The 11,456-nt window shown below is 44.6% G+C and overlaps 1 non-coding gene across 1 annotated transcript; it reads left to right on the top strand.

Annotated features, from left to right (window-relative positions):
• The first annotated feature begins 8,464 nt into the window (after window positions 1–8,464).
• LOC120026615 lies at window positions 8,465–8,596 on the top strand. The gene has a single exon (XR_005473186.1). It is a non-coding gene; the product is annotated as a small nucleolar RNA SNORA17 (small nucleolar RNA).
• Window positions 8,597–11,456: the final 2,860 nt, after the last annotated feature.

Below are 11,456 nucleotides of genomic sequence, written 5' to 3'. Positions count from 1 at the left end.
ATGGGTTCCTGACCAATTATACTATTTTCCTCTAATCTTAACTTTTTTTCTTTTGTACATTATGTTTCTGCCATCGTTTCATATAACCGAAAAGAGCTTCTGGACATCAAAACGGTGATCACACCTCGATTTGGATGAAGAATTATACTTCAATGACTCAGCCGCTCAAGACATAATGCTCACCCGGGACCAGGTCCTAATCCCCGACACTCGGAAGAGGAAAAGACAGAGATATAGAGGCCGACGTGGGGGCAGCCTGATGAAACTACCTCTAACCCATGTTCTATTGGCAAATGTACAATCACTGGAGAACAAATGAGACAGGCGCCGTTTGAGAATGTCCTATTGTAATAACCTATGCTTCGTGGAGTCGTGGCTGAACAAGGAAATGGTTAATATGAATCTAGCTGTTTTTTCTATGCATCGACAGGACAGAACGTCAGTGTCTCGTAAACTCAAGAGCGGAGGTGTGTGTCTCTGTTAACAACAGCTGGTGCACAATCTCGAGGTTCTGCTCGCCTGAGTTAGAATACCTCATGATAAGCTGTAGACCATACTATTTACCAAGAGAGTTTTCATCAATATTTTTCGTAGCTGTATACTGACCACCACAAACCGAAGCTGGCACTAAGACCGCACTCAACGATCTGTATAGGGCCATAAGCCAACAAGAAAATGCTCATCCAATGGCAGCGCTCCTAGGTGGCAGTGATTTTAATGCAGGAAAACTGAAATCTGTTTTACCTAATTTCTACCAGCATGTCACCTGTACAACTAGCGGGAAAAAACTAGATCATCTTTACTCCACACACGCATACAAAGCTCTCCCTCGCAGTCCATTTGGCAAATCTGACCTGGCAAATCAATTTTCACCTAAAATGACATACCCAAATCTAACTGCCTGTAGCTCTGGCCCTGAAGCAAGGATATGCATATTCTTGGTACCATTTGAAAGGAAACACTGACGTTTGTGGAAATGTGAAAGGAATGTAGGAGAATATAACACATTAGATCTGGTAAAAGATAATACAAAGAAAAAATGAACCCGTTTTATGTGTTTTTTTGGTACCATCGTCTTTGAAATGCAAGAGAAAGGCCATAATGTATTATTCCAGCAAAGGTGCAATTCACATTTTGGCCAGTAGATGGCAGCAGTGTATGTGCAAAGTTTTAGACTGATCCAATGAACAATTTAATTTCTGTGCAAAATCAAGACTTCCCAATATGCCTCATTTGTTTATTAATAACTTTTCATGTTCAAAACTGTGCACTCTCCTCAAACAATAGCATGGTATTCTTTCACTGTAATAGCTACTGTAAATTGGACAGTGCAGTTAGATTAACAATAATTTAAGCTTTCTGTCAATACCAGATATGTCTATGTCCTGGGAAATATTCTTGTTACTTAGAACCGCATGCTAATCGCATTAACCTACATTAGCTTAACCGTCCCACAGGGGACCCACCGATCCTGAAGAAAGTTTACAAGCAAGAACTCAAACAGGAAGTACCAGTGACACACTCAATTCGGAAGTGGTGGGATGAAGTGGATGCTAAACTGTTTTGCTTGCACAGACTGGAATATGTTCTGGGATTTATCTGATGATATTGAGGAGTTTACCACATCAGTCACCGGCTTCATTAATAAGCACATCGGCCAAGTCGTCCCCACAGTGACCATACGTATATATTCCAACAAGAAGCCATGGAATACAGGCAACATCCGCACTGAGCTAAAGGCTATAGAGTTGCTGCTTTCAAAGAGCGGGACACGAATCCGGACACTTATAAGAAATCCCGCTACGCACTCCGACGAACCATCAAACAGGCAAAGCATCAATACAGGACTAAGATCAAATCCTACTACACTGGCTCTGACGCTCGTTGAATGTGGCAGGGCTTGCAAACTATCACGGATTACAAAGGGAAACCCAGCCACGAGCTGCCCTATGACACAAACCAAACAACTGTGTGATCACGCTGTCCGTAGCCAATGTAAAACCTTTAAACAGGTTAACATTCACAAGGCCCCAGGGCCAGACGTATTACCAGGAAGCGTATTCAGAGCATGCGCTGACCAGCCGGGAAGTGTCTTCACTTACATTTTCAATCTCTCCCTGGCCCAGTCTGTAATACCTACATATTTCAAGCAGACCACCATAGTCCCTGTGCCCAAGAACGCCAAGGTAACCTGTCTAAATGACTATTGCCCCGAATCCATGGCTCACATTAACACCATCATCCCAGAGACCCTGGACCCTCTCCAATTCGCACACCGCCCACACATATCCACAGATGACGCAATCACTATTGCACTCACTGCCCCTTCTCACTTGGACAAAAGGAACAACTATGTGAGAATGCTGTTCATTGACTATAGCTCAGCGTTCAACACCATAGGCGTCTCAAAGATCATCACTAAGCTAAGCTCCCTGGGACTGAACACCTCCCTCTGCAACTGGATCCTGGACTTCCAAACGGGCCACCCCAGGTGGTGAGGGTAGGCATAAAATATCTGCCATGCTGACCCTCAACACGGGGGCCCCTCAAGGAGGGGTGCTTAGTCCCCTCCTGTACTCCCTCTTCACCCACGACTGCGTGGCCGCGCATAACATAGCGCCTATACAGGATTAAGATCGAATCGTACTACATCGGCTCCGACACTCGTCTGATTTGGCAGGGTCTGCAAACTATTACAGACTACAAAGGGAAGCACAGCCAAGAGCTGCCCAGTGACACGAGCCTACCAGACAAGCTAAAAAACTTCTATGCTCGCTTCGAGGCAAATAACACTGAAACATGCATGAGAGCATCAGCTGTTCCGGACAACTGCGTGATCACGCTCCCCGCAGCCTATGTGAGAAAGACCTTTAAACAGGTCAACATTCACAAGGCCGCAGGGCCAGACAGATTACCAGGACGTGTACTCCGAGCATGCGCTGACCAACTGGCAAGTGTCTTCACTGACATTTTCAACCTCTCCCTGTCTGAGTCTGTAATACCAACATGTTTTAAGCAGACCATCATAGTCCTTGTGCCCAAGAACAGGTAACCTGCCTAAATGACTACCTACACGTAGCACCCACGTCTGTAGCCATGAAAGGCTGGTCATGGCTCACATAAACACCATTATCCCAGAAACCCTAGACCCACTCCAATTTGCATACTGCACCAACAGATCCACAGATAATGCAATCTCTATTGCACTCCACACTGATCTTTCACACCTGGAAAAAATGCTATTCATTGACTACAGCTCAGCGTTCAACACCATAGTGCCCTCAAAGCTCATCAGTAAGCTAAGGACCCTGGGACTAAACACATCCCTCTGCAACTGGATCCTGGACTTCCTGACGGGCTGCCCCCAGGTGGTAAGGGTAGGTAACAACATATCCGCCACACTGATCCTCAACACGGGGGCCCCTCAGGGGTGCGTGCTTACACCCCTCCTGTACTCCCTGTTCACTCATGACTGCACGACTCCAACACCATCATTAAGTTTGCTGATGACACAACAGTGGTAGGCCTGATCACCGACAACGATGAGACAGCCTATAGGGAGGAGGTCAGAGACCTGGCCGTGTGGTGCAAGCACAATCTCCCTCAACGTGATCAAGACAAAGGAGATGATTGTGGACTACAGGAAAAGGAGGACCGAGCACACCCCCATTCTCATCGACGGGGCTGTAGTGGAGCGGGTTGAGAGCTTCAAGTTCCTTGGCGTCCACATCACCAGCAAACTAACATGGTCCAAGCACACCAAGAAAGTCGTGAACAAAACCTATTCCCACTCAGGAGACTGAAAAGATTTGGCATGGGTCCTCAGATCTTCAAAAGGTTTTACAGCTGCACCATCGAGAGCATCCTGACGGGTTGCATGACTGCCTGGTATGGCAACTGCTCGGCCCCCGACCGCAAGGCACTACAGAGGGTAGTGTGTACGGCCCAGTACATCACCAGGGCCAAGCTTCCTGCCATCCAGGACCTCTATACCAGGAGGTGTCAGAGGAAGGCCCTAAAAATTGTCAAATACTCCAGCCACCTTAGTCATAGACAGTGCCAAGTCTAGGCCCAAGAGGCTCCTAAATAACTTCTACCCCCAAGCCATAAGACACCTGAACAGCTGGAACGCTGCTGCTACTCTCTGTTATTATCTATGCATAGTCACTTTAATAACTCTATCTACATGCACATATTACCTCAATTACCTCAACACCAGTGCCCCGCACATTGACTCTGTACCGGTCAGAGACCTGGCCGTGTGGTGCAAGCACAATCTCCCTCAACGTGATCAAGACAAAGGAGATGATTGTGGACTACAGGAAAAGGAGGACCGAGCACACCCCCATTCTCATCGACGGGGCTGTAGTGGAGAGGGTTGAGAGCTTCAAGTTCCTTGGCGTCCACATCACCAGCAAACTAACATGGTCCAAGCACACCAAGAAAGTCGTGAACAAAACCTATTCCCACTCAGGAGACTGAAAAGATTTGGCATGGGTCCTCAGATCTTCAAAAGGTTTTACAGCTGCACCATCGAGAGCATCCTGACGGGTTGCATGACTGCCTGGTATGGCAACTGCTCGGCCCCCGACCGCAAGGCACTACAGAGGGTAGTGTGTACGGCCCAGTACATCACCAGGGCCAAGCTTCCTGCCATCCAGGACCTCTATACCAGGAGGTGTCAGAGGAAGGCCCTAAAAATTGTCAAATACTCCAGCCACCTTAGTCATAGACAGTGCCAAGTCTAGGCCCAAGAGGCTCCTAAATAACTTCTACCCCCAAGCCATAAGACACCTGAACAGCTGGAACGCTGCTGCTACTCTCTGTTATTATCTATGCATAGTCACTTTAATAACTCTATCTACATGCACATATTACCTCAATTACCTCAACACCAGTGCCCCGCACATTGACTCTGTACCGGTACCCCCTGTATACATCCCAGCTATTTTTATTTACTGCTTGTTTTTAATCATTTGTTATTCTTATCTCTTATTTTTGGGGGGGTAGTTTCTTAAAACCACATTGTTGGTTAAGGGCTTGTCAGTAAACATTTCACTGTAAGGTCTACACCTGTTGTATTTGGTCACGGATACCTTTTTAAAAAGTAGGGGCGTGGATAAGAATGTATTTTTTATTTTTTATTGAACCTTTATTTAACTAGGCAAGTCAGTTAAGAACAAATTCTTATTTACAATAACGGCCAATCCCGGATGATGCTGGGCCAATTGTGCGCCACCCTATGGGACTCCCAATCACGGCCGGATGTGATGCAGCCTAAGAAAACAAGTCAGTATTTGGTGTGACCACAATTGGCCTCATGCAGCCTGACACCTTTCCTTAGCATGGAGTTGATCCGCCTGTGGAATGTTGTCCCACTCTTCAATGGCTGTGTGAAGTGCCTGGAATTGGAACTCTGTCATGTTAATCCAGAGCATCCCAAACATGCACAATGGGTGACATGTCTGAGTATGCAAGTCATGGAAGAAATTAGACATTTTCAGCTTCCAGGAATTGTGTACAGAACCTTGCGACAATGGGCCTTGCGATAATATTGTCTCGGTTTCTCTGTGCATTCAAATTGCCAACAAATATAAATGCAAAGTGTTGGTTTCATGAGCTGAAATAAAAGATCCCAGAAATGTTCTACAGGCACAAAGCTTATTCCTCTCATTTGCCAAATTTGTTTACATCCTTGTTAGTGAGCATTTCTCCTTTGCCAAAATAATCCATCCACCTGACAAGTGTGGCATCAAGAAGCTGATTAAACCGCACAATCATTACAGGTGCACCTTGTGCTGGGGACAAGACCACTCTAAAATGTCCAGTTTTGTCACAACACAATGTCACAGATGTCTGAAGTTGAGTGAGTGTACAATTGGCATGCTGACAGCAGGAATGTCCATGAGAGCTGTTGCCAGAAAACTGAATGTTAATTTCTCTGCCATAAGCCGCCTCAAATGTCGTTTTGGAGAATTTGGCAGTACCTCCAACCGGCCTCACAAACGCAGACTAAATGTAACTAAGCCAGCCCAGGACCTCCACATCACCTGCAGGATCGTCTGAGACCAGCCACATGGACAGCTGATGAAACTGGGTTTGCACAACCAAAGAATTTCTGCACAAACTGTCAGAAACCGTCTCGGGGAAGCTCATCTGCGTGCTCATCAACCTCACCAGGGTCTTGACCTGACTGCAATTTGGCGCCGTGGACAAATGTTCACCTTCGATGGCCACTGGCACGCTGGATAAGTGTGCTCTTCACGGATGAATCCCGGTTTCAACTGTACCGGGTAGATGGCAGACAAGGTGTATGGTGTTGTGTGGGCACGGTGTGGTTTGGGCCGGCATAAGCTATGGACAACATCCAAATTAATTTTATCGATGGCAATTTGAATGCACAGATATCTTGAGATCCTGAGGCCCATTGTCATGCCATACATCCCCCGCCATTACCTCATGTTTCAGCATGATAATGCACAGCCCCATGTCGCAAGGATCTAAACAATTCCTGGAAGCTGAAAATGTCCCAGGTCTTCCATGGCCTGCATACTCACCATACATGTCACCCATTGAGCATGTTTGGGATGCTCTGGATCAATGTGTACGACAGTGCGTTCCAGTTCCTGCCAATACCCAGTAACTTCACAAAACAATTGAAGAGTGGGAGAACATTGCACAGGCCACAATCAACAGGCTGATCAACTCCATGCGAAGATGTCACGCTGCATCAGGCAAATGTTCACAACAGATACTGACTGGTTTTCTGATCCACGCCCCACCTTTTATTGACGCTATCTGTGATCAATCTGATACATTTGTATTCTCAGTCATGTGAAATATATAGGTTAGGCCCTAATTAATTAATTTCAATTTACTGAGTTCCTTATATGAACTATCTCAGTAAAATCTTAATTGTTGCGTTTTTATTTTTGGTCAGTGTATATAAAATGTTGAGGGTAAATAATTACTGGTATTCATGTCAGTCATATCTCAAATTATCTATTTTCTCTAGCCCCTCGGCTGGGAAGCGTCCAATGAGGAACATTGGATACCACCATGATCATTTGGGTCCCACTGGCCAAGCTGATGAAACATGAAAATAACAGCCTATCGTTCCTCCCCGAAAGAATGTTGTGCACACCTAATGGTAAGCAACGGGTGGCCTTAATTCAGTCTGCATGAAATATATAGGTCTGTGATGAAAAAGCATGCACCATGCTGAACTTGTGATGAACAACCTCTACCACATTATCTGAGACCTGCACAGCCTAATAGTCTCTGGGTTTTTTCCTCCCTTCAGAATTAACTGTGGTGCCAATGCCACGGTTGTGCAATGACCGGGCAGACAAACTGACACATGATGGCTCTACTGCCCTGTCCAGCGGGTACGGAACTGGGCCAGATAGACCCTGACCCTCACCAGAAGGGCAGGGTATGTCTAACCTATAGACTGGTTGTTTAGCAACAACCGATGTGTGTCAACTATGGGGCAAAACACATGGGTTTGGCTTAGATGATTGACAACATTTGAACTTTCGTCTCATTGTTTATTGAAAACATAAATACATCTGCACAATTCCACAAGAGCTCTCTTCACAGTCCCCAAGTCCAGAACAGACTATGGGAGGCACATAGTTCTACATAGAGCCATGACTACAGTACATGGAACTCTATTCCACATCAAGTAACTGACGCAAGCAGTAAAATTTGATTTAAAAAACAGATAAAAAAACACCTTATGGAACAGCGGGGACTGTGAAGCAACACAAACATTAGCAAAGACACACACACACACGATAACATGATAACATACGCACTATACATACACATGGATTTAGTACTGTAGATATGTGGTAGTGGTGGAGTAGGGGCCTGAGGGCACACAGTGTCTTGTGAAATCTGTGAATGTATTGTAATGTTTTTAAGATTGTGTAAACTGTCTTAATTTTGCTGGACCCCAGGAAGAGTAGCTGATCCATAATAAATACAAATACAAAATGAGTACTTGTCTCAAATACATTGATAGTTGTTGGCTGGCTAGAAAATTTGAGCCAACATGAAATCTGTGAAAATGCCTCTGAACAAGACATGGTCTCAACAAGAGAACTAGCTGAGATGTGCCACCTACGATTCCCCACATGGCAGCTTCTTGTCATTGTTGATAGCTATCTGACATTTCAGAATCATGATAACTCAAGCTGTAGCTGTAAAATGGATGCTGTAGCACTAGCAGCAATGTACTTGGACTAACTACTTTATGTACTTTTGACTTTGTTGCCTTAATCAGTTTCCTTGTGGCTCTTCAAACCTAACCTATAGTCTTTTGGATGTTAATTTCAGATGAAGAGCAGTCTGGAGGTGCAGCAGTAGCGACTGTGGTCGTAGCGGGGGATGACCAAGCCATGGTAATTACACTCCTCACTAGGTAACATACTGGCTAAGTGTATTGGTCTCTGACCAATCCGCCCCTCGAGGCGTTGCAGTCTGACTGTACGTGTTGAGCCTGTGTGATGAGGGGCGGAGAGTGAAAGATATATGTATATGCTGAGGACCCAGAACGGTGGGTACTTGAAATGATCATAGCTCTGACATTTGGCCACCAAGGAACCATTTAGACCCTCTGAAAAAGGTTCTTATTGTACAGGAAGTGTTTGAACAGGAGTGAGCTAATTAAAGAAAAACTATTTTGGTATTTATTGCTTTAGTCCATTGGTGACATAGTCCAAAAATGTTTTACTTATGTCAACTTTTCTTGGACTTTTCCTTTAAGATCCCTCACCCTCAGCAGTTGTGTTTCTTGTGTTGTGCCAAAGCTAATTTGTTTACTGACTGGTAATTGCCATTAGTCCAAGACTTTGAGTTTTGATTCACTTTGATCTGAGGTCTACTTTTCTTGATCATTTTGGAGGATTGATAGGTTTTTTGGCTATCGTTTTCTCACCCATTTCCGGATTATTTGACAGATTGCAGATGTGACGAAGAAGCCAAGATGTGGCCAGTTTCAAAGTTGAAGATTCAAGGTGATGGTAGAGAAAGGATTGTGCAGGCCACACTCTTGCCTGTTTATGGTGACATCTTCTATAGTGTAGGGCCCTGTTTTGTGTTTTGCTGCATTAATATGTAATCTAATGGATTACATGTTATTATATTCCTACAGATCTACACAACCTACTCCACATCTTCAACGTTAAAGTTATAGAAAATGTAACAAATTAAACACTGAAATATCATCATTTGGATAAGTCTCCACCCTCGACTTAGTACTAGGAAGCACCTTTGGCATCCATTAGTTCTGAATCATTTGGAAAAAGATTCTACCAACTTTGCACAACTCTTACGGCAACAAGCACTGTGTACAAAACATTAGGAACACCTGCTCTTTCCATGACATGGCCTGACCAGGTGAAAGCTATGATCCTTGATGTTAAATCCACTTCAATCTGTGTAAATAAAGGTGAGGAGATGGGTTAAAAGATTTAATACTTGAGACACATGGATTGTGTATGTGTGCCATTCAGAGGGTGAATGGGCAAGATTGAAGTGCCTTTGAACGGAGTATGGTAGTAGCTGTCGGGCATATCAGTTTGTCAAGAACTGCAATGCTGCTGGGTTTTTCACGCTCAAGATTCCCGTGTCTCAAGAATGGTCCACCGCCTAAAGGACATCCAGCCAACGGCAGACCTGTGGCCGAAAATGGGTCTTTGACGAAAAACGATAAAGGAGGCTGACCTGAATTGTGCAGAGCAACAGACTGGCTACAGTTAGTCAACTGACAGTCCAGTACAACATTGGTACCCAGACCCATAAAAGAATGCACAACTCGTCGTACCTTGACACGAATGGGGCATGGCAGCCGACGACCTTGGAGTTCCACTTTCAGCACAAAAAAATAAATGGGTTGCAGTGGGCTAAGGAACAAACCATAGAGAATTTGAAAAACATTGCATGGTCTGATGAATTCCAGTTCCTGCTGTTTCACGCTGATGGGAGGACTTGGGTATGGCGAGAACCACATGAGTACATGCATCCATCATGCCGCGTGTCAACATTGCAGGTTGGTGGTGTGGGGTGTTTTCATGGCACACATTGGGCCCCTTGATAAGTGGCACAATGTTTGAATGCCAAGGGATATATAAACATGATTGCCAATCGGGTGCATCCCTTCATGGCAGCAGTGTATCAATCTGTGAATGGATTTTTTTTCAGCAGGATAATGCCACAAGGCTTGGATTGTCCAGGAATGGTTCAACGAATGATTCATTCAGCTTACTGCAGTGGCCTGCCCAGTCACCAGATCGCAATCCAATTGAGCATTTGTGGGATGAGATGGAATGAGCTATTCGGTATAGAGGTCCACTACCAGCCAATTTGATACAACTGTGGGACGCATTGGAGTCAACATGGGCCAGCATCCCTGTGGAAAGCTTTCTAGACCTTGTGGAGTCCATGGCCCGACAAATTGAGGCTGTTCTGAGGGCAAAATCGGGTGCAACTCGATATTAGGAAGGTATTCCTAATGTTTTGTACACTGTGCATGTTGCTGTAAGAGTTGTGCAAAGTTGGTAGAATCTGATAGGCACTGTATTTGGGTAGATGGATGATAAGTGTTACCTGATCATGTTAACCTCTGGACTGTGTACCCTTTATTTAATTAGGCAGTATTTGGAACCAATTTACTCTGTTGAATTTGAAGAATAAAATTGCATAATGGACCAGATTTTGGTTTTGAGTATCACTTTTATCATGATGCAATTTTCAAGCTAATTCAAATCTCAAGCTGATCTCACTGGTTGAAATGTATTTTCTTATGAGCGTTTCCCTTCAGATGCCGAAACATGTCGCTATTACAATGTATCTACTGACACTGGAGACTATTTTAACAAGTACACCTGTAAAATGAATATATTGGTGCCATGGAAAAATGGATGGAACTTGAGGCGAGAACATGGTTGGTTGGAATGTGAATTGCGAAATACTGGCGGGGCGAACTATACAAAAGATGGTAAAAGACCGTTTTTCCCCCCTTAAGTGATAATGCCAGAGAAGCCGGTGTTTGGAGTATATATTGGCACGGGTGTTCGGTCCGGCAAACCGTGCCAATATCATCCACACCGGCTTTGAGTGCATATTCACTTTTATACAACGGGTTACCAACATATTCAAATAATGATTAACATTTTGTTTTGATGAATTTGTTCATACTATTTCATCGTTCCACAAGATAGTCCCGACACAAATCTAGGGTTGTTACCCAAACCGGCTGGTGTTTCGGTTGCCAGAGACGCGCCCCAGTCGTTACATTTTTTGTTCTGTATCTGTCGTTCATTCTTAATGTTCCATTGCCATGCTGGCTGGCAACGTTCTTATCCCTTGCTTGCTAGCTAGCCAACTTAGTCACGTCAAACAGTGCAGCCTGAATAGCTGCGTTTTTTAAGCTGTTTTGTGACATTTGT

This window comes from Salvelinus namaycush, chromosome 31 (assembly GCF_016432855.1).
Source record: "Salvelinus namaycush isolate Seneca chromosome 31, SaNama_1.0, whole genome shotgun sequence".
Lineage (NCBI taxonomy): Eukaryota > Metazoa > Chordata > Actinopteri > Salmoniformes > Salmonidae > Salvelinus > Salvelinus namaycush.
Note: the sequence above shows the minus strand (reverse complement) of the source record. Positions and strands in the feature narration are given on the sequence as shown.